Source organism: Hypanus sabinus, chromosome 10, assembly GCF_030144855.1.
Source record: "Hypanus sabinus isolate sHypSab1 chromosome 10, sHypSab1.hap1, whole genome shotgun sequence".
NCBI classification, from domain to species: Eukaryota; Metazoa; Chordata; class Chondrichthyes; order Myliobatiformes; family Dasyatidae; genus Hypanus; species Hypanus sabinus.
The window spans coordinates 162,397,222-162,422,406 of record NC_082715.1 but is presented as its reverse complement, the minus strand read 5'-3'; positions in this window follow the sequence as shown (position 1 = coordinate 162,422,406).

Sequence of the window (25,185 nt, the reverse complement as noted above, 5' to 3'; positions counted from 1 at the left end):
GATTTGGACACGGACTGGAACCTCCTCGGAGTCTTGGACATGGACTGGAACCACCTCGGAGATTTGGACACCGACTGGAACCTCCTCGGAGGTTTGGACACGGACTGGAACCTCCTCGGAGATTTGGACACGGACTGGAACCTCCTCGGAGATTTGGACACGGACTGAAACCTCCTCGGAGATTTGGACACGGACAAGAACATCCTCGGAGATTTGGACACGGACTGGAACCTCCTCGGAGATTTGGACACGGAATGGAACCTCCTCGGAGATTTGGACACGGACAGGAACCTCCTCGGAGATTTGGACACGGACTGGAACCTTCTCGGAGATTTGGACACGGACTGGAACCTCCTCGGAGTCTTGGACACGTACTGGAACCTCCTCGGTGTCTTGGACACGGACTGGAACCTCTTCGGAGTCTTGGTCACGGATTGGAACCTTCTCGGAGATTTGGACATGGACTGGAACCTCCTCGGAGATTTGGTCTGGGGCTGGAACCTCCTCGGAGTCTTGGACACGGACTGGAACCTCCTCGGAGTCTTGGTCACGGATTGGAACCTTCTCGGAGATTTGGACACTGACTGGAACCTCCTCGGAGATTTGGACACGGACTGGAACCTCCTCGGAGATTTGGACACGGACTGGATCCGCCTCGGAGTCTTGGACACGGAGTGGAACCTGCTCGGAGTCTTGGTCAGCGACTGGAACGTCCTCGGAGTCTTGGACACGGACTGGAACCTCCTTGGAGATCTGGACACGGACTGGAACCTCCTCGGAGATTTGGACACGGACTGGAACCTCCTTGGAGATCTGGACACGGACTGGAACCTCCTAGGAGTCTTGGACATGGACTGGAACCACCTCGGAGATTTGGACACGGACTGGAACCTCCTCGGAGATTTGGACACGGACTGGAACCTCCTCGGAGTCTTGGATACGTACTGGATCCTCCTCGGAGTCTTGGACACGGACTGGAACCTCCTCGGAGATTTGGACACGGAGTGGAACCTCCTCGGAGATTTGGACACGGACTGGAAACTCCTCGGAGTCTTGGACATGGACTGGAACCACCTCGGAGATTTGGACACGGACTGGAACCTCCTCGGAGGTTTGGACACGGACTGGAACCTCCTCGGAGATTTGGACACGGACTGGAACCTCCTCGGAGATTTGGACACGGACTGGAACCTCCTCGGAGATTTGGACACGGACAAGAACCTCCTCGGAGATTTGGACACGGACTGGAACCTCCTCGGAGATTTGGACACGGACTGGAACCTCCTCGGAGATTTGGACACGGACAGGAACCTCCTCGGAGATTTGGACACGGACTGGAACCTTCTCGGAGATTTGGACACGGACTGGAACCTCCTCGGAGATTTGTTCAGGGACTGGAACCTCCTCGGAGTCTTGGACACGTACTGGAACCTCCTCGGAGTCTTGGACACGGACTGGAACCTCTTCGGAGTCTTGGTCACGGATTGGAACCTTCTCGGAGATTTGGACACGGACTGGAACCTCCTCGGAGATTTGGTCAGGGGCTGGAACCTCCTCGGAGTCTTGGACACGGACTGGAACCTCCTCGGAGTCTTGGTCACGGATTGGAACCTTCTCGGAGATTTGGACACTGACTGGAACCTCCTCGGAGATTTGGACACGGACTGGAACCTCCTCGGAGATTTGGACACGGACTGGATCCTCCTCGGAGTCTTGGACACGGAGTGGAACCTGCTCGGAGTCTTGGTCAGCGACTGGAACCTCCTCGGAGTCTTGGACACGGACTGGAACCTCCTTGGAGATCTGGACACGGACTGGAACCTCCTCGGAGATTTGGACACGGACTGGAACCTCCTTGGAGATCTGGACACGGACTGGAACCTCCACGGAGATTTGGACACGGACTGGAACCTCCTCGGAGTCTTGGACACGGACTGGAACCTCCTCGGAGATTTGGACACGGACTGGAACCTCCTCGGAGACCTGGACACGGACAGGAACCTCCTCGGTGATTTGGACACGGACTGGAACCTCCTCGGAGATTTGGACACGGACTGGAACCTCCTCGGAGTCTTGGATACGTACTGGATCCTCCTGGGAGTCTTGGACACGGACTGGAACCTCCTCGGAGATTTGGACACGGAGTGGAACCTCCTCGGAGATTTGGACACGGACTGGAACCTCCTCGGAGTCTTGGACATGGACTGGAACCACCTCGGAGATTTGGACACGGACTGGAACCTCCTCGGAGGTTTGGACACGGACTGGAACCTCCTCGGAGATTTGGACACGGACTGGAACCTCCTCGGAGATTTGGACACGGACTGGAACCTCCTCGGAGATTTGGACACGGACAAGAACCTCCTCGGAGATTTGGACACGGACTGGAACCTCCTCGGAGATTTGGACACGGACTGGAACCTCCTCGGAGATTTGGACACGGACAGGAACCTCCTCGGAGATTTGGACACGGACTGGAACCTTCTCGGAGATTTGGACACGGACTGGAACCTCCTCGGAGATTTGGTCAGGGACTGGAACCTCCTCGGAGTCTTGGACACGTACTGGAACCTCCTCGGAGTCTTGGACACGGACTGGAACCTCTTCGGAGTCTTGGTCACGGATTGGAACCTTCTCGGAGATTTGGACACGGACTGGAACCTCCTCGGAGATTTGGTCAGGGGCTGGAACCTCCTCGGAGTCTTGGACACGGACTGGAACCTCCTTGGAGATCTGGACACCGACTGGTACCTCCTCGGAGATTTGGACACGGACTGGAACCTCCTTGGAGATCTGGACACGGACTGGAACCTCCTCGGAGATTTGGACACGGACTGGAACCTCCTCGGAGTCTTGGACACGGACTGGAACCTCCTCGGAGATTTGGACACGGACTGGAACCTCCTCGGAGACCTGGACACGGACAGGAACCTCCTCGGTGATTTGGACACGGACTGGAACCTCCTCGGAGATTTGCACACGGACTGGAAGCTCCTCGGAGACCTGGACACGGACTGGAACCTCCTCGGAAATTTGGACATGGACTGGAACCTCCTCGGTGTCTTGGACACGGACTGGAACCTCCTCGGAGATTTGGACACGGACTGGAACCTCCTCGGAGATTTGGACACGGACTGGAACCTCCTCGGAGTCTTGGTCACGGACTGGAACCTCCTCGGAGTCTTGGACACGGACTGGAACCTCCTCGGAGATTTGGACACGGAGTGGATCCTCCTCGGAGATTTGGACACGGACTGGAAACTCCTCGGAGACCTGGACACGGACTGGAACCTCCTCGGAGTCTTGGATACGGACTGGATCCTCCTCGGAGTCTTGGACACGGACTGGATCCTCCTCGGAGATTTGGACACGGAGTGGAACCTCCTCGGAGATTTGGACACGGACTGGAACCTCCTCGGAGTCTTGGACATGGACTGGAACCACCTCGGAGATTTGGACACCGACTGGAACCTCCTCGGAGGTTTGGACACGGACTGGAACCTCCTCGGAGATTTGGACACGGACTGGAACCTCTTCGGAGATTTGGACACGGACTGGAACCTCCTCGGAGATTTGGACACGGACAAGAACCTCCTCGGAGATTTGGACACGGACTGGAACCTCCTCGGAAATTTGGACACGGACTGGAACCTCCTCGGAGATTTGGACACGGACAGGAACCTCCTCGGAGATTTGGACACGGACTGGAACCTTCTCGGAGATTTGGACACGGACTGGAACCTCCTCGGAGTCTTGGACACGTACTGGAACCTCCTCGGAGTCTTGGACACGGACTGGAAACTCTTCGGAGTCTTGGTCACGGATTGGAACCTTCTCGGAGATTTGGACACGGACTGGAACCTCCTCGGAGATTTGGTCTGGGGCTGGAACCTCCTCGGAGTCTTGGACACGGACTGGAACCTCCTCGGAGTCTTGGTCACGGATTGGAACCTTCTCGGAGATTTGGACACTGACTGGAACCTCCTCGGAGATTTGGACACGGACTGGAACCTCCTCGGAGATTTGGACACGGACTGGATCCGCCTCGGAGTCTTGGACACGGAGTGGAACCTGCTCGGAGTCTTGGTCAGCGACTGGAACCTCCTCGGAGTCTTGGACACGGACTGGAACCTCCTTGGAGATCTGGACACGGACTGGAACCTCCTCGGAGATTTGGACACGGACTGGAACCTCCTTGGAGATCTGGACACGGACTGGAACCTCCTCGGAGATTTGGACACGGACTGGAACCTCCTCGGAGTCTTGGACACGGACTGGAACCTCCTCGGAGATTTGGACACGGACTGGAAGCTCCTCGGAGACCTGGACACGGACTGGAACCTCCTCGGAAATTTGGACATGGACTGGAACCTCCTCGGAGTCTTGGACACGGACTGGAACCTCCTCGGAGATTTGGACACGGACTGGAACCTCCTCGGAGATTTGGACACGGACTGGAACCTCCTCGGATTCTTGGACACGGACTGGAACCTCCTCGGAGATTTGGACACGGACTGGAACCTCCTCGGAGATTTGGACACGGACTGGAACCTCCTCGGAGTCTTGGATACGGACTGGAACCTCCTCGGAGATTTGGACACGGACTGGAACCTTCTCGGAAATTTGGACAGGGACTGGAACCTCCTCGGAGATTTGGATACGGACTGGAACCTCCTTGGAGATTTGGACACGGACTGGAACCTCCTCGGAGTCTTGGACACGGACTGGAACCTCCTCGGAGATTTGCACACGGACTGGAACCTCCTCGCAGATTTGGACACGGACTGAAACCTTCTCGGAGATTTGGACACGGAGTGGAACCTCCTCGGAGATTTGGACACGGACTGGAACCTCCTCGGAGTCTTGGACATGGACTGGAACCACCTCGGAGATTTGGACACGGACTGGAACCTCCTCGGAGATTTGGACACGGACTGGAACCTCCTCGGAGATTTGGACACGGACTGGAATATCCTCGGAGATTTGGACACGGACAAGAACCTCCTCGGAGATTTGGAAACGGACTGGAACATCCTCGGAGATTTGGACACGGACTGGAACCTCCTCGGAGATTTGGACACGGACAGGAACCTCCTCGGAGATTTGGACACGGACTGGAACCTCCTCGGAGTCTTGGACATGGACTGGAACCACCTCGGAGATTTGGACACCGACTGGAACCTCCTCGGAGGTTTGGACACGGACTGGAACCTCCTCGGAGATTTGGACACGGACTGGAACCTCTTCGGAGATTTGGACACGGACTGGAACCTCCTCGGAGATTTGGACACGGACAAGAACCTCCTCGGAGATTTGGACACGGACTGGAACCTCCTCGGAAATTTGGACACGGACTGGAACCTCCTCGGAGATTTGGACACGGACAGGAACCTCCTCGGAGATTTGGACACGGACTGGAACCTTCTCGGAGATTTGGACACGGACTGGAACCTCCTCGGAGTCTTGGACACGTACTGGAACCTCCTCGGAGTCTTGGACACGGACTGGAAACTCTTCGGAGTCTTGGTCACGGATTGGAACCTTCTCGGAGATTTGGACACGGACTGGAACCTCCTCGGAGATTTGGTCTGGGGCTGGAACCTCCTCGGAGTCTTGGACACGGACTGGAACCTCCTCGGAGTCTTGGTCACGGATTGGAACCTTCTCGGAGATTTGGACACTGACTGGAACCTCCTCGGAGATTTGGACACGGACTGGAACCTCCTCGGAGATTTGGACACGGACTGGATCCGCCTCGGAGTCTTGGACACGGAGTGGAACCTGCTCGGAGTCTTGGTCAGCGACTGGAACCTCCTCGGAGTCTTGGACACGGACTGGAACCTCCTTGGAGATCTGGACACGGACTGGAACCTCCTCGGAGATTTGGACACGGACTGGAACCTCCTTGGAGATCTGGACACGGACTGGAACCTCCTCGGAGATTTGGACACGGACTGGAACCTCCTCGGAGTCTTGGACACGGACTGGAACCTCCTCGGAGATTTGGACACGGACTGGAAGCTCCTCGGAGACCTGGACACGGACTGGAACCTCCTCGGAAATTTGGACATGGACTGGAACCTCCTCGGAGTCTTGGACACGGACTGGAACCTCCTCGGAGATTTGGACACGGACTGGAACCTCCTCGGAGATTTGGACACGGACTGGAACCTCCTCGGATTCTTGGACACGGACTGGAACCTCCTCGGAGATTTGGACACGGACTGGAACCTCCTCGGAGATTTGGACACGGACTGGAACCTCCTCGGAGTCTTGGATACGGACTGGAACCTCCTCGGAGATTTGGACACGGACTGGAACCTTCTCGGAAATTTGGACAGGGACTGGAACCTCCTCGGAGATTTGGATACGGACTGGAACCTCCTTGGAGATTTGGACACGGACTGGAACCTCCTCGGAGTCTTGGACACGGACTGGAACCTCCTCGGAGATTTGCACACGGACTGGAACCTCCTCGCAGATTTGGACACGGACTGAAACCTTCTCGGAGATTTGGACACGGAGTGGAACCTCCTCGGAGATTTGGACACGGACTGGAACCTCCTCGGAGTCTTGGACATGGACTGGAACCACCTCGGAGATTTGGACACGGACTGGAACCTCCTCGGAGATTTGGACACGGACTGGAACCTCCTCGGAGATTTGGACACGGACTGGAATATCCTCGGAGATTTGGACACGGACAAGAACCTCCTCGGAGATTTGGAAACGGACTGGAACATCCTCGGAGATTTGGACACGGACTGGAACCTCCTCGGAGATTTGGACACGGACAGGAACCTCCTCGGAGATTTGGACACGGACTGGAACCTTCTCGGAGATTTGGACACGGACTGGAACCTCATCGGAGATTTGGTCAGGGACTGGAACCTCCTCGGAGTCTTGGACACGGACTGGAACCTCTTCGGAGTCTTGGTCACGGATTGGAACCTTCTCGGAGATTTGGACACGGACTGGAACCTCCTCGGAGATTTGGTCAGGGACTGGAACCTCCTCGGAGTCTTGGACACGGACTGGATCCTCCTCGGAGTCTTGGTCACGGATTGGAACCTTCTCGGAGATTTGGACACGTACTGGATCCTCCTCGGAGTCTTGGACACGGAGTGGAACCTCCTCGAAGTCTTGTTCAGCGACTGGAACCTCCTCGGAGTCTTGGACACGGACTGGAACCTCCTTGGAGATCTGGACACGGACTGGAACCCCCTCGGAGATTTGGACACGGACTGGAACCTCCTCGGAGTCTTGGACACGGACTGGAACCTACTCGGAGATTTGGACACGGACTGGAACCTTCTCGGAAATTTGGAACCGGACTGGAACCTCCTCGGAGATTTGGATACGGACTGGAACCTCCTTGGAGATTTGGACACGGACTGGAACCTCCTCGGAGTCTTGGACACGGACTGGAACCTCCTCGGAGATTTGCACACGGACTGGAACCTCCTCGCAGATTTGGACACGGACTGGAACCTCCTCGGAGATTTGGACACGTACTGGAACCTCCTCGGAGATTTGGACACGGACAGGAACCTCCTCGGAGATTTGGACACGGACAGGAACCTCCTCGGAGATTTGGACACGGACTGGAACCTCCTCGGAGATTTGGACACGGACTGAAACCTTCTCGGAGATTTGGACACGGACTGGAACCTCCTCGGAGTCTTGGTCACGGACTGGAACCTCCCCGGAGTCTTGGTCACGGACTGGAACCTCCTCGGAGTCTTGGACACGGACTGGAACATCCTCGGAGTCTTGGACACGGACTGGAACCTCCTCGGAGTCTTGGACACGGACTGGAACCTCCTCGGAGATTTGGACACGGAGTGGATCCTCCTCGCAGATTTGGACACGGACTGGAGACTCCTCAGAGACCGGTACACGGACTGGAACCACCTCGGAGATTTGGACACGGACTGGAACCTCCTCGGAGATTTGGACACGGACTGGAACCTCCTCGGAGATTTGGACACGGACTGGAATATCCTCGGAGATTTGGACACGGACAAGAACCTCCTCGGAGATTTGGAAACGGACTGGAACATCCTCGGAGATTTGGACACGGACTGGAAACTCCTCGGAGATTTGGACACGGACAGGAACCTCCTCGGAGATTTGGACACGGACTGGAACCTTCTCGGAGATTTGGACACGGATTGGAACCTTCTCGGAGATTTGGACACGGACTGGAACCTCCTCGGAGATTTGGTCAGGGACTGGAACCTCCTCGGAGTCTTGGACACGGACTGGAACCTCCTCGGAGTCTTGGTCACGGATTGGAACCTTCTCGGAGATTTGGACACTGACTGGAACCTCCTCGGAGATTTGGACACGGACTGGAACCTCCTCGGAGAGTTGGACACGGACTGGATCCTCCTCGGAGTCTTGGACAAGGAGTGGAACATCCTCGAAGTCTTGGTCAGCGACTGGAACCTCCTCGGATTCTTGGACACGGACTGGAACCTCCTTGGAGATCTGGACACGGACTGGAACCTCCTCGGAGATTTGGACATGGACTGGAACCTCCTTGGAGATCTGGACACGGACTGGAACCTCCTCGGAGATTTGGACACGGACTGGAACCTCCTCGGAGTCTTGGACACGGACTGGAACCTCCTCGGAGATTTGGACACGGACTGGAACCTCCTCGGAGACATGGACACGGACAGGAACCTCCTCGGAGATTTGGACACGGACTGGAACCTCCTCGGAGATTTGCACACGGACTGGAAGCTCCTCGGAGACCTGGACACGGACTGGAACCTCCTCGGAAATTTGGACATGGACTGGAACCTCCTCGGAGACTTGGACACGGACTGGAACCTCCTCGGAGATTTGGACACGGACTGGAACCTCCTCGGAGTCTTGGACACGGACTGGAACCTCCTCGGAGATTTGGACACGGACTGGAACCTCCTCGGAGATTTGGACACGGGCTGGAACCTCCTCGGAGTCTTGGACACGGACTGGAACATCCTCGGAGATTTGGACACGGACTGGAACCTTCTCGGAAATTTGGACACGGACTGGAACCTCCTCGGAGATTTGGATACGCGCTGGAACCTCCTTGGAGATTTGGACACGGACTGGAACCTCCTGGGAGATTTGGACACGGACTGGAACCTCCTCGGAGATTTGGACACGGACTGGAACCTCCTCGGAGATTTGGACACGGACTGGAACCTCCTCGGAGTCTTGGACACGGACTGGAACCTCCTCGGAGTCTTGGTCAGCGACTGGAACCTCCTCGGAGTCTTGGACACGGACTGGAACCTCCTTGGAGATCTGGACACGGACTGGAACCTCCTCGGAGATTTGGACACGGACTGGAACCTCCTTGGAGATCTAGACACGGACTGGAACCTCCTCGGAGATTTGGGCACGGACTGGAACCTCCTCGGAGTCTTGGACACGGACTGGAACCTCCTCGGAGATTTGGACACGGACTGGAACCTCCTCGGAGACATGGACACGGACAGGAACCTCCTCGGTGATTTGGACACGGACTGGAGCCTCCTCGGAGATTTGCACACGGACTGGAAGCTCCTCGGAGACCTGGACACGGACTGGAACCTCCTCGGAAATTTGGACACGGACTGGAACCTCCTCGGAGATTTGGACACGGAGTGGATCCTCCTCGGAGATTTGGACACGGACTGGAGACTCCTCGGAGACCGGGACACGGACTGGAACCTCCTCGGAGTCTTGGATACGGACTGGATCCTCCTCGGAGTATTGGACACGGACTGGAACCTCCTCGGAGATTTGGACACGGAGTGGAACCTCCTCGGAGATTTGGACACGGACTGGAACCTCCTCGGAGTCTTGGACATGGACTGGAACCTCCTCGGAGTCTTGGACACGGACTGGAACCTCCTCGGAGATTTGGACACGGACTGGAACCTCCTCGGAGATTTGGACACGGAGTGGATCCTCCTCGGAGATTTGGACACGGACTGGAGACTCCTCGGAGACCGGGACACGGACTGGAACCTCCTCGGAGTCTTGGATACGGACTGGATCCTCCTCGGAGTATTGGACACGGACTGGAACCTCCTCGGAGATTTGGACACGGAGTGGAACCTCCTCGGAGATTTGGACACGGACTGGAACCTCCTCGGAGTCTTGGACATGGACTGGAACCACCTCGGAGATTTGGACACGGACTGGAACCTCCTCGGAGATTTGGACACGGACTGGAACCTCCTCGGAGATTTGGACACGGACTGGAATATCCTCGGAGATTTGGACACGGACAAGAACCTCCTCGGAGATTTGGAAACGGACTGGAACATCCTCGGAGATTTGGACACGGACTGGAACATCCTCGGAGATTTGGACACGGACAGGAACCTCCTCGGAGATTTGGACACGGACTGGAACCTTCTCGGAGATTTGGACACGGACTGGAACCTCATCGGAGATTTGGTCAGGGACTGGAACCTCCTCGGAGTCTTGGACACGGACTGGAACCTCTTCGGAGTCTTGGTCACGGATTGGAACCTTCTCGGAGATTTGGACACGGACTGGAACCTCCTCGGAGATTTGGTCAGGGACTGGAACCTCCTCGGAGTCTTGGACACGGACTGGATCCTCCTCGGAGTCTTGGTCACGGATTGGAACCGTCTCGGAGATTTGGACACTGACTGGAACCTCCTCGGAGATTTGGACACGGACTGGAACCTCCTCGGAGAGTTGGACACGTACTGGATCCTCCTCGGAGTCTTGGACACGGAGTGGAACCTCCTCGAAGTCTTGGTCAGCGACTGGAACCTCCTCGGAGTCTTGGACACGGACTGGAACCTCCTTGGAGATCTGGACACGGACTGGAACCCCCTCGGAGATTTGGACACGGACTGGAACCTCCTCGGAGTCTTGGACACGGACTGGAACCTCCTCGGAGATTTGGACACGGACTGGAACCTTCTCGGAAATTTGGAACCGGACTGGAACCTCCTCGGAGATTTGGATACGGACTGGAACCTCCTTGGAGATTTGGACACGGACTGGAACCTCCTCGGAGTCTTGGACACGGACTGGAACCTCCTCGGAGATTTGCACACGGACTGGAACCTCCTCGCAGATTTGGACACGGACTGGAACCTCCTCGGAGATTTGGACACGTACTGGAACCTCCTCGGAGATTTGGACACGGACAGGAACCTCCTCGGAGATTTGGACACGGACAGGAACCTCCTCGGAGATTTGGACACGGACTGGAACCTCCTCGGAGATTTGGACACGGACTGAAACCTTCTCGGAGATTTGGACACGGACTGGAACCTCCTCGGAGTCTTGGTCACGGACTGGAACCTCCCCGGAGTCTTAGTCACGGACTGGAACCTCCTCGGAGTCTTGGACACGGACTGGAACATCCTCGGAGTCTTGGACACGGACTGGAACCTCCTCGGAGTCTTGGACACGGACTGGAACCTCCTCGGAGATTTGGACACGGAGTGGATCCTCCTCGGAGATTTGGACACGGACTGGAGACTCCTCGGAGACCGGTACACGGACTGGAACCACCTCGGAGATTTGGACACGGACTGGAACCTCCTCGGAGATTTGGACACGGACTGGAACCTCCTCGGAGATTTGGACACGGACTGGAACCTCCTCGGAGATTTGGACACGGACTGGAATATCCTCGGAGATTTGGACACGGACAAGAACCTCCTCGGAGATTTGGAAACGGACTGGAACATCCTCGGAGATTTGGACACGGACTGGAAACTCCTCGGAGATTTGGACACGGACAGGAACCTCCTCGGAGATTTGGACACGGACTGGAACCTTCTCGGAGATTTGGACACGGACTGGAACCTCATCGGAGATTTGGTCAGGGACTGGAACCTCCTCGGAGTCTTGGACACGGACTGGAACCTCTTCGGAGTCTTGGTCACGGATTTGAACCTTCTCGGAGATTTGGACACGGACTGGAACCTCCTCGGAGATTTGGTCAGGGACTGGAACCTCCTCGGAGTCTTGGACACGGACTGGAACCTCCTCGGAGTCTTGGTCACGGATTGGAACCTTCTCGGAGATTTGGACACTGACTGGAACCTCCTCGGAGATTTGGACACGGACTGGAACCTCCTCGGAGAGTTGGACACGTACTGGATCCTCCTCGGAGTCTTGGACACGGAGTGGAACCTCCTCGAAGTCTTGGTCAGCGACTGGAACCTCCTCGGAGTCTTGGACACGGACTGGAACCTCCTTGGAGATCTGGACACGGACTGGAACCCCCTCGGAGATTTGGACACGGACTGGAACCTCCTCGGAGTCTTGGACACGGACTGGAACCTCCTCGGAGATTTGGACACGGACTGGAACCTTCTCGGAAATTTGGAACCGGACTGGAACCTCCTCGGAGATTTGGATACGGACTGGAACCTCCTTGGAGATTTGGACACGGACTGGAACCTCCTCGGAGTCTTGGACACGGACTGGAACCTCCTCGGAGATTTGCACACGGACTGGAACCTCCTCGCAGATTTGGACACGGACTGGAACCTCCTCGGAGATTTGGACACGTACTGGAACCTCCTCGGAGATTTGGACACGGACAGGAACCTCCTCGGAGATTTGGACACGGACAGGAACCTCCTCGGAGATTTGGACACGGACTGGAACCTCCTCGGAGATTTGGACACGGACTGAAACCTTCTCGGAGATTTGGACACGGACTGGAACCTCCTCGGAGTCTTGGTCACGGACTGGAACCTCCCCGGAGTCTTAGTCACGGACTGGAACCTCCTCGGAGTCTTGGACACGGACTGGAACATCCTCGGAGTCTTGGACACGGACTGGAACCTCCTCGGAGTCTTGGACACGGACTGGAACCTCCTCGGAGATTTGGACACGGAGTGGATCCTCCTCGGAGATTTGGACACGGACTGGAGACTCCTCGGAGACCGGTACACGGACTGGAACAACCTCGGAGATTTGGACACGGACTGGAACCTCCTCGGAGATTTGGACACGGACTGGAACCTCCTCGGAGATTTGGACACGGACTGGAACCTCCTCGGAGATTTGGACACGGACTGGAATATCCTCGGAGATTTGGACACGGACAAGAACCTCCTCGGAGATTTGGAAACGGACTGGAACATCCTCGGAGATTTGGACACGGACTGGAAACTCCTCGGAGATTTGGACACGGACAGGAACCTCCTCGGAGATTTGGACACGGACTGGAACCTTCTCGGAGATTTGGACACGGACTGGAACCTCATCGGAGATTTGGTCAGGGACTGGAACCTCCTCGGAGTCTTGGACACGGACTGGAACCTCTTCGGAGTCTTGGTCACGGATTTGAACCTTCTCGGAGATTTGGACACGGACTGGAACCTCCTCGGAGATTTGGTCAGGGACTGGAACCTCCTCGGAGTCTTGGACACGGACTGGAACCTCCTCGGAGAGTTGGACACGGACTGGATCCTCCTCGGAGTCTTGGACACGGAGTGGAACATCCTCGAAGTCTTGGTCAGCGACTGGAACCTCCTCGGAGTCTTGGACACGGACTGGAACCTCCTTGGAGATCTGGACACGGACTGGAACCTCCTCGGAGATTTGCACATGGACTGGAACCTCCTTGGAGATCTGGACACGGACTGGAACCTCCTCGGAGATTTGGACACGGACTGGAACCTCCTCGGAGTCTTGGACACGGACTAGAACCTCCTCGGAGATTTGGACACGGACTGGAACCTCCTCGGAGACATGGACACGGACAGGAACCTCCTCGGAGATTTGGACACGGACTGGAACCTCCTCGGAGATTTGCACACGGACTGGAAGCTCCTCGGAGACCTGGACACGGACTGGAACCTCCTCGGAGATTTGGACACGGACTGGAACCTCCTCGGAGATTTGGACACGGGCTGGAACCTCCTCGGAGTCTTGGACACGGACTGGAACCTCCTCCGAGATTTGGACACGGACTGGAACCTTCTCGGAAATTTGGACACGGACTGGAACCTCCTCGGAGATTTGGATACGGGCTGGAACCTCCTCGGAGACCTGGACACGGACAGGAACCTCCTCGGTGATTTGGACACGGACTGGAGCCTCCTCGGAGATTTGCACACGGACTGGAAGCTCCTCGGAGATTTGGGCACGGACTGGAACCTCCTCGGAGTCTTGGACACGGACTGGAAACTCCTCGGAGATTTGGACACGGACTGGAACCTCCTCGGAGACCTGGACACGGACAGGAACCTCCTCGGTGATTTGGACACGGACTGGAGCCTCCTCGGAGATTTGCACACGGACTGGAAGTTCCTCGGAGACCTGGACACGGACTGGAACCTCCTCGGAAATTTGGACATGGACTGGAACCTCCTCGGAGTCTTGGACACGGACTGGAACCTCCTCGGAGATTTGGACACGGACTGGAACCTCCTCGGAGATTTGGACACGGACTGGAACCTCCTCGGAGATTTGGACACGGACTGGATCCTCCTCGGAGTCTTGGACACGGAGTGGAACCTCCTCGAAGTCTTGGTCAGCGACTGGAACCTCCTCGGAGTCTTGGACACGGACTGGAACCTCCTTGGAGATCTGGACACGGACTGGAACCTACACGGAGATTTGGACATGGACTGGAACCTCCTTGGAGATCTGGACACTGACTGGAACCTCCTCGGAGATTTGGACACGGACTGGAACCTCCTCGGAGTCTTGGACACGGACTGGAACCTCCTCGGAGATTTGGACACGGACTGGAACCTCCTCGGAGACATGGACACGGACAGGAACCTCCTCGGAGATTTGGACACGGACTGGAACCACCTCGGAGATTTGCACACGGACTGGAAGCTCCTCGGAGACCTGGACACGGACTGGAACCTCCTCGGAAATTTGGACATGGACTGGAACCTCCTCGGAAACTTGGACACGGACTGGAACCTCCTCGGAGATTTGGACACGGACTGGAACCTCCTCGGAGATTTGGACACGGACTGGAACCTCCTCGGAGTCTTGGACACGGACTGGAACCTCCTCGGAGATTTGGACACGGACTGGAACCTCCTCGGAGATTTGGACACGGACTGGAACCTCCTAGGAGTCTTGGACACGGACTCGAACCTCCTCGGAGATTTGGACACGGACTGGAACCTCCTCGGAGATTTGGATACGGACTGGAACCTCCTTGGAGATTTGGACACGGACTGGAACCTCCTCGGAGATTTGGACACGGACAGGAAACTCCTCGCAGATTTGGACACGGACTGGAACCTCCTCGGAGATTTGGACACGGACTGGAACCTCCTCGGAGTCTTGGACACGGACTGGAACCTCCTCGGAGTCTTGGTCAGCGACTGGAACCTCCTCGGAGTCTTGGACACGGACTGGAACCTCCTTGGAGATCTGGACACGGACTGGAACCTCCTCGGAGATTTGGACACGGACTGGAGCCTCCTTGGAGATCTGGACACGGACTGGAACCTCCTCGGAGATTTGGACACGGACTGGAACCTCCTCGGAGTCTTGGACACGGACTGGAACCTCCTCGGAGATTTGGACACGGACTGGAACCTCCTCGGAGACCTGGACACGGACAGGAACCTCCTCGGTGATTTGGACACGGACTGGAGCCTCCTCGGAGATTTGCACACGGACTGGAAGCTCCTCGGAGACCTGGACACGGACTGGAACCTCCTCGGAAATTTGGACATGGACTGGAACCTCGTCGGAGTCTTGGACACGGACTGGAACCGCCTCGGAGATTTGGACACGGACTGGAACCTCCTCGGAGATTTGGACACGGACTGGAACCTCCTCGGATTCTTGGACACTGACTGGAACCTCCTCGGAGATTTGGACACGGACTGGAACCTCCTCGGAGTCTTGGACACGGACTGGAACCTCCTCGGAGATTTGGACACGGACTGGAACCTTCTCGGAAATTTGGACACGGACTGGAACCTCCTCGGAGATTTGGATACGGACTGGAACCTCCTTGGAGATTTGGACACGGACTGGAACCTCCTCGGAGTCTTGGACACTGACTGGAACCTCCTCGGAGATTTGCACACGTACTGGAACCTCCTCGCAGATTTGGACACGGACTGGAACCTCCTCGGAGATTTGGACACGTACTGGAACCTCCTCGGAGATTTGGACACGGACAGGAACCTCCTCGGAGATTTGGACACGGACAGGAACCTCCTCGGAGATTTGGACACTGACTGGAACCTCCTCGGAGATTTGGACACGGACTGAAACCTTCTCGGACATTTGGACACGGACTGGAACCTCCTCGGAGTCTTGGTCACGGACTGGAACCTCCCCGGAATCTTGGTCACGGACTGGAAACTCCTCGGAGTCTTGGACACGGACTGGAACATCCTCGGAGTCTTGGACACGGACTGGAACCTCCTCGGAGTCTTGGACACGGACTGGAACCTCCTCGGAGATTTGGACACGGAGTGGATCCTCCTCGGAGATTTGGACACGGACTGGAAACTCCTCGGAGAACGGGGCACGGACTGGAACCTCTTCGGAGTCTTGGATACGGACTGGATCCTCCTCGGAGACTTGCACACGGAGTGGAACCTCCTCGAAGTCTTGGTCAGCGACTGGAACCTCCTCGGAGTCTTGGACACGGACTGGAACCTCCTTGGAGATCTGGACACGGACTGGAACCTCCTCGGAGATTTGGACATGGACTGGAACCTCCTTGGAGATCTGGACACGGACTGGAACCTCCTCGGAGATTTGGACACGGACTGGAACCTCCTCGGAGTCTTGGACACGGACTGGAACCTCCTCGGAGATTTGGACACGGACTGGAACCTCCTCGGAGACATGGACACGGACAGGAACCTCCTCGGAGATTTGGACACGGACTGGAACCTCCTCGGAGATTTGCACACGGACTGGAAGATCCTCGGAGACCTGGACACGGACTGGAACCTCCTCGGAAATTTGGACATGGACTGGAACCTCCTCGGAGACTTGGACACGGACTGGAACCTCCTCGGAGATTTGGACACGGACTGGAACCTCCTCGGAGATTTGGACACGGACTGGAACCTCCTCGGAGTCTTGGACACGGACTGGAACCTCCTCGGAGATTTGGACACGGACTGGAACCTCCTCGGAGATTTGGACACGGACTGGAACCTCCTCGGAGTCTTGGACACGGACTGGAACCTCCTCGGAGATTTGGACACGGACTGGAACCTTCTCTGAAATTTGGACAAGGACTGGAACCTCCTCGGAGATTTGGATACGGACTGGAATACCCTCGGAGATTTGGACACGGAGAAGAACCTCCTCGGAGATTTGGAAACGGACTGGAACATCCTCGGAGATTTGGACACGGACTGGAACATCCTCGGAGATTTGGACACGGACAGGAACCTCCTCGGAGATTTGGACACGGACTGGAACCTTCTCGGAGATTTGGACACGGACTGGAACCTCATCGGAGATTTGGTCAGGGACTGGAACCTCCTCGGAGTCTTGGACACGGACTGGAACCTCTTCGGAGTCTTGGTCACGGATTGGAACCTTCTCGGAGATTTGGACACGGACTGGAACCTCCTCGGAGATTTGGTCAGGGACTGGAACCTCCTCGGAGTCTTGGACACGGACTGGATCCTCCTCGGAGTCTTGGTCACGGATTGGAACCGTCTCGGAGATTTGGACACTGACTGGAACCTCCTCGGAGATTTGGACACGGACTGGAACCTCCTCGGAGAGTTGGACACGTACTGGATCCTCCTCGGAGTCTTGGACACGGAGTGGAACCTCCTCGAAGTCTTGGTCAGCGACTGGAACCTCCTCGGAGTCTTGGACACGGACTGGAACCTCCTTGGAGATCTGGACACGGACTGGAACCCCCTCGGAGATTTGGACACGGACTGGAACCTCCTCGGAGTCTTGGACACGGACTGGAACCTCCTCGGAGATTTGGACACGGACTGGAACCTTCTCGGAAATTTGGAACCGGACTGGAACCTCCTCGGAGATTTGGATACGGACTGGAACCTCCTTGGAGATTTGGACACGGACTGGAACCTCCTCGGAGTCTTGGACACGGACTGGAACCTCCTCGGAGATTTGCACACGGACTGGAACCTCCTCGCAGATTTGGACACGGACTGGAACCTCCTCGGAGATTTGGACACGTACTGGAACCTCCTCGGAGATTTGGACACGGACAGGAACCTCCTCGGAGATTTGGACACGGACAGGAACCTCCTCGGAGATTTGGACACGGACTGGAACCTCCTCGGAGATTTGGACACGGACTGAAACCTTCTCGGAGATTTGGACACGGACTGGAACCTCCTCGGAGTCTTGGTCACGGACTGGAACCTCCCCGGAGTCTTAGTCACGGACTGGAACCTCCTCGGAGTCTTGGACACGGACTGGAACATCCTCGGAGTCTTGGACACGGACTGGAACCTCCTCGGAGTCTTGGACACGGACTGGAACCTCCTCGGAGATTTGGACACGGAGTGGATCCTCCTCGGAGATTTGGACACGGACTGGAGACTCCTCGGAGACCGGTACACGGACTGGAACCACCTCGGAGATTTGGACACGGACTGGAACCTCCTCGGAGATTTGGACACGGACTGGAACCTCCTCGGAGATTTGGACACGGACTGGAACCTCCTCGGAGATTTGGACACGGACTGGAATATCCTCGGAGATTTGGACACGGACAAGAACCTCCTCGGAGATTTGGAAACGGACTGGAACATCCTCGGAGATTTGGACACGGACTGGAAACTCCTCGGAGATTTGGACACGGACAGGAACCTCCTCGGAGATTTGGACACGGACTGGAACCTTCTCGGAGATTTGGACACGGACTGGAACCTCATCGGAGATTTGGTCAGGGACTGGAACCTCCTCGGAGTCTTGGACACGGACTGGAACCTCTTCGGAGTCTTGGTCACGGATTTGAACCTTCTCGGAGATTTGGACACGGACTGGAACCTCCTCGGAGATTTGGTCAGGGACTGGAACCTCCTCGGAGTCTTGGACACGGACTGGAACCTCCTCGGAGTCTTGGTCACGGATTGGAACCTTCTCGGAGATTTGGACACTGACTGGAACCTCCTCGGAGATTTGGACACGGACTGGAACCTCCTCGGAGAGTTGGACACGTACTGGATCCTCCTCGGAGTCTTGGACACGGAGTGGAACCTCCTCGAAGTCTTGGTCAGCGACTGGAACCTCCTCGGAGTCTTGGACACGGACTGGAACCTCCTTGGAGATCTGGACACGGACTGGAACCCCCTCGGAGATTTGGACACGGACTGGAACCTCCTCGGAGTCTTGGACACGGACTGGAACCTCCTCGGAGATTTGGACACGGACTGGAACCTTCTCGGAAATTTGGAACCGGACTGGAACCTCCTCGGAGATTTGGATACGGACTGGAACCTCCTTGGAGATTTGGACACGGACTGGAACCTCCTCGGAGTCTTGGACACGGACTGGAACCTCCTCGGAGATTTGCACACGGACTGGAACCTCCTCGCAGATTTGGACACGGACTGGAACCTCCTCGGAGATTTGGACACGTACTGGAACCTCCTCGGAGATTTGGACACGGACAGGAACCTCCTCGGAGATTTGGACACGGACAGGAACCTCCTCGGAGATTTGGACACGGACTGGAACCTCCTCGGAGATTTGGACACGGACTGAAACCTTCTCGGAGATTTGGACACGGACTGGAACCTCCTCGGAGTCTTGGTCACGGACTGGAACCTCCCCGGAGTCTTAGTCACGGACTGGAACCTCCTCGGAGTCTTGGACACGGACTGGAACATCCTCGGAGTCTTGGACACGGACTGGAACCTCCTCGGAGTCTTGGACACGGACTGGAACCTCCTCGGAGATTTGGACACGGAGTGGATCCTCCTCGGAGATTTGGACACGGACTGGAGACTCCTCGGAGACCGGTACACGGACTGGAACCACCTCGGAGATTTGGACACGGACTGGAACCTCCTCGGAGATTTGGACACGGACTGGAACCTCCTCGGAGATTTGGACACGGACTGGAACCTCCTCGGAGATTTGGACACGGACTGGAATATCCTCGGAGATTTGGACACGGACAAGAACCTCCTCGGAGATTTGGAAACGGACTGGAACATCCTCGGAGATTTGGACACGGACTGGAAACTCCTCGGAGATTTGGACACGGACAGGAACCTCCTCGGAGATTTGGACACGGACTGGAACCTTCTCGGAGATTTGGACACGGACTGGAACCTCATCGGAGATTTGGTCAGGGACTGGAACCTCCTCGGAGTCTTGGACACGGACTGGAACCTCTTCGGAGTCTTGGTCACGGATTTGAACCTTCTCGGAGATTTGGACACGGACTGGAACCTCCTCGGAGATTTGGTCAGGGACTGGAACCTCCTCGGAGTCTTGGACACGGACTGGAACCTCCTCGGAGTCTTGGTCACGGATTGGAACCTTCTCGGAGATTTGGACACTGACTGGAACCTCCTCGGAGATTTGGACACGGACTGGAACCTCCTCGGAGAGTTGGACACATACTGGATCCTCCTCGGAGTCTTGGACACGGAGTGGAACCTCCTCGAAGTCTTGGTCAGCGACTGGAACCTCCTCGGAGTCTTGGACACGGACTGGAACCTCCTTGGAGATCTGGACACGGACTGGAACCCCCTCGGAGATTTGGACACGGACTGGAACCTCCTCGGAGTCTTGGACACGGACTGGAACCTCCTCGGAGATTTGGACACGGACTGGAACCTTCTCGGAAATTTGGAACCGGACTGGAACCTCGTCGGAGTCTTGGATACGGACTGGAACCTCCTTGGAGATTTGGACACGGACTGGAACCTCCTCGGAGTCTTGGACACGGACTGGAACCTCCTCGGAGATTTGCACACGGACTGGAACCTCCTCGCAGATTTGGACACGGACTGGAACCTCCTCGGAGATTTGGACACGTACTGCAACCTCCTCGGAGATTTGGACACGGACAGGAACCTCCTCGGAGATTTGGACACGGACAGGAACCTCCTCGGAGATTTGGACACGGACTGGAACCTCCTCGGAGATTTGGACACGGACTGAAACCTTCTCGGAGATTTGGACACGGACTGGAACCTCCTCGGAGTCTTGGTCACGGACTGGAACCTCCCCGGAGTCTTAGTCACGGACTGGAACCTCCTCGGAGTCTTGGACACGGACTGGAACATCCTCGGAGTCTTGGACACGGACTGGAACCTCCTCGGAGTCTTGGACACGGACTGGAACCTCCTCGGAGATTTGGACACGGAGTGGATCCTCCTCGGAGATTTGGACACGGACTGGAGACTCCTCGGAGACCGGTACACGGACTGGAACCACCTCGGAGATTTGGACACGGACTGGAACCTCCTCGGAGATTTGGACACGGACTGGAACCTCCTCGGAGATTTGGACACGGACTGGAACCTCCTCGGAGATTTGGACACGGACTGGAATATCCTCGGAGATTTGGACACGGACAAGAACCTCCTCGGAGATTTGGAAACGGACTGGAACATCCTCGGAGATTTGGACACGGACTGGAAACTCCTCGGAGATTTGGACACGGACAGGAACCTCCTCGGAGATTTGGACACGGACTGGAACCTTCTCGGAGATTTGGACACGGACTGGAACCTCATCGGAGATTTGGTCAGGGACTGGAACCTCCTCGGAGTCTTGGACACGGACTGGAACCTCTTCGGAGTCTTGGTCACGGATTTGAACCTTCTCGGAGATTTGGACACGGACTGGAACCTCCTCGGAGATTTGGTCAGGGACTGGAACCTCCTCGGAGTCTTGGACACGGACTGGAACCTCCTCGGAGTCTTGGTCACGGATTGGAACCTTCTCGGAGATTTGGACACTGACTGGAACCTCCTCGGAGATTTGGACACGGACTGGAACCTCCTCGGAGAGTTGGACACGGACTGGATCCTCCTCGGAGTCTTGGACACGGAGTGGAACATCCTCGAAGTCTTGGTCAGCGACTGGAACCTCCTCGGAGTCTTGGACACGGACTGGAAACTCCTTGGAGATCTGGACACGGACTGGAACCTCCTCGGAGATTTGCACATGGACTGGAACCTCCTTGGAGATCTGGACACGGACTGGAACCTCCTCGGAGATTTGGACACGGACTGGAACCTCCTCGGAGTCTTGGACACGGACTGGAACCTCCTCGGAGATTTGGACACGGACTGGAACCTCCTCGGAGACATGGACACGGACAGGAACCTCCTCGAAGATTTGGACACGGACTGGAACCTCCTCGGAGATTTGCACACGGACTGGAAGCTCCTCGGAGACCTGGACACGGACTGGAACCTCCTCGGAGATTTGGACACGGACTGGAACCTCCTCGGAGATTTGGACACGGGCTGGAACCTCCTCGGAGTCTTGGACACGGACTGGAACCTCCTCCGAGATTTGGACACGGACTGGAACCTTCTCGGAAATTTGGACACGGACTGGAACCTCCTCGGAGATTTGGATACGGGCTGGAACCTCCTTGGAGATTTGGACACGGACTGGAACCTCCTCGGAGATTTGGACACGGACAGGAACATCCTCGGAGATTTGGACACGGACTGGAACCTCCTCGGAGATTTGGACACGGACTGGAACCTCCTCGGAGTCTTGGACAACGACTGGAACCTCCTCGGAGTCGTGGTCAGCGACTGGAACCTCCTCGGAGTCTTGGACACGGACTGGAACCTCCTTGGAGATCTGGACACGGACTGGAACCTCCTCGGAGATTTGGACACGGACTGGAACCTCCTTGGAGATCTAGACACGGACTGGAACCTCCTCGGAGATTTGGGCACGGACTGGAACCTCCTCGGAGTCTTGGACACGGACTGGAACCTCCTCGGAGATTTGGACACGGACTGGAACCTCCTCGGAGACCTGGACACGGACAGGAACCTCCTCGGTGATTTGGACACGGACTGGAGCCTCCTCGGAGATTTGCACACGGACTGGAAGTTCCTCGGAGACCTGGACACGGACTGGAACCTCCTCGGAAATTTGGACATGGACTGGAACCTCCTCGGAGTCTTGGACACGGACTGGAACCTCCTCGGAGATTTGGACACGGACTGGAACCTCCTCGGAGATTTGGACACGGACTGGAACCTCCTCGGAGATTTGGACACGGACTGGATCCTCCTCGGAGTCTTGGACACGGAGTGGAACCTCCTCGAAGTCTTGGTCAGCGACTGGAACCTCCTCGGAGTCTTGGACACGGACTGGAACCTCCTTGGAGATCTGGACACGGACTGGAACCTACACGGAGATTTGGACATGGACTGGAACCTCCTTGGAGATCTGGACACTGACTGGAACCTCCTCGGAGATTTGGACACGGACTGGAACCTCCTCGGAGTCTTGGACACGGACTGGAACCTCCTCGGAGATTTGGACACGGACTGGAACCTCCTCGGAGACATGGACACGGACAGGAACCTCCTCGGAGATTTGGACACGGACTGGAACCACCTCGGAGATTTGCACACGGACTGGAAGCTCCTCGGAGACCTGGACACGGACTGGAACCTCCTCGGAAATTTGGACATGGACTGGAACCTCCTCGGAAACTTGGACACGGACTGGAACCTCCTCGGAGATTTGGACACGGACTGGAACCTCCTCGGAGATTTGGACACGGACTGGAACCTCCTCGGAGTCTTGGACACGGACTGGAACCTCCTCGGAGATTTGGACACGGACTGGAACCTCCTCGGAGATTTGGACACGGACTGGAACCTCCTAGGAGTCTTGGACACGGACTCGAACCTCCTCGGAGATTTCGACACGGACTGGAACCTCCTCGGAGATTTGGATACGGACTGGAACCTCCTTGGAGATTTGGACACGGACTGGAACCTCCTCGGAGATTTGGACACGGACAGGAAACTCCTCGCAGATTTGGACACGGACTGGAACCTCCTCGGAGATTTGGACACGGACTGGAACCTCCTCGGAGTCTTGGACACGGACTGGAACCTCCTCGGAGTCTTGGTCAGCGACTGGAACCTCCTCGGAGTCTTGGACACGGACTGGAACCTCCTTGGAGATCTGGACACGGACTGGAACCTCCTCGGAGATTTGGACACGGACTGGAGCCTCCTTGGAGATCTGGACACGGACTGGAACCTCCTCGGAGATTTGGACACGGACTGGAACCTCCTCGGAGTCTTGGACACGGACTGGAACCTCCTCGGAGATTTGGACACGGACTGGAACCTCCTCGGAGACCTGGACACGGACAGGAACCTCCTCGGTGATTTGGACACGGACTGGAGCCTCCTCGGAGATTTGCACACGGACTGGAAGCTCCTCGGAGACCTGGACACGGACTGGAACCTCCTCGGAAATTTGGACATGGACTGGAACCTCGTCGGAGTCTTGGACACGGACTGGAACCGCCTCGGAGATTTGGACACGGACTGGAACCTCCTCGGAGATTTGGACACGGACTGGAACCTCCTCGGATTCTTGGACACTGACTGGAACCTCCTCGGAGATTTGGACACTGACTGGAACCTCCTCGGAGATTTGGACACGGACTGGAACCTCCTCGGAGTCTTGGACACGGACTGGAACCTCCTCGGAGATTTGGACACGGACTGGAACCTTCTCGGAAATTTGGACACGGACTGGAACCTCCTCGGAGATTTGGATACGGACTGGAACCTCCTTGGAGATTTGGACACGGACTGGAACCTCCTCGGAGTCTTGGACACTGACTGGAACCTCCTCGGAGATTTGCACACGTACTGGAACCTCCTCGCAGATTTGGACACGGACTGGAACCTCCTCGGAGATTTGGACACGTACTGGAACCTCCTCGGAGATTTGGACACGGACAGGAACCTCCTCGGAGATTTGGACACGGACAGGAACCTCCTCGGAGATTTGGACACTGACTGGAACCTCCTCGGAGATTTGGACACAGACTGAAACCTTCTCGGACATTTGGACACGGACTGGAACCTCCTCGGAGTCTTGGTCACGGACTGGAACCTCCCCGGAATCTTGGTCACGGACTGGAAACTCCTCGGAGTCTTGGACACGGACTGGAACATCCTCGGAGTCTTGGACACGGACTGGAACCTCCTCGGAGTCTTGGACACGGAC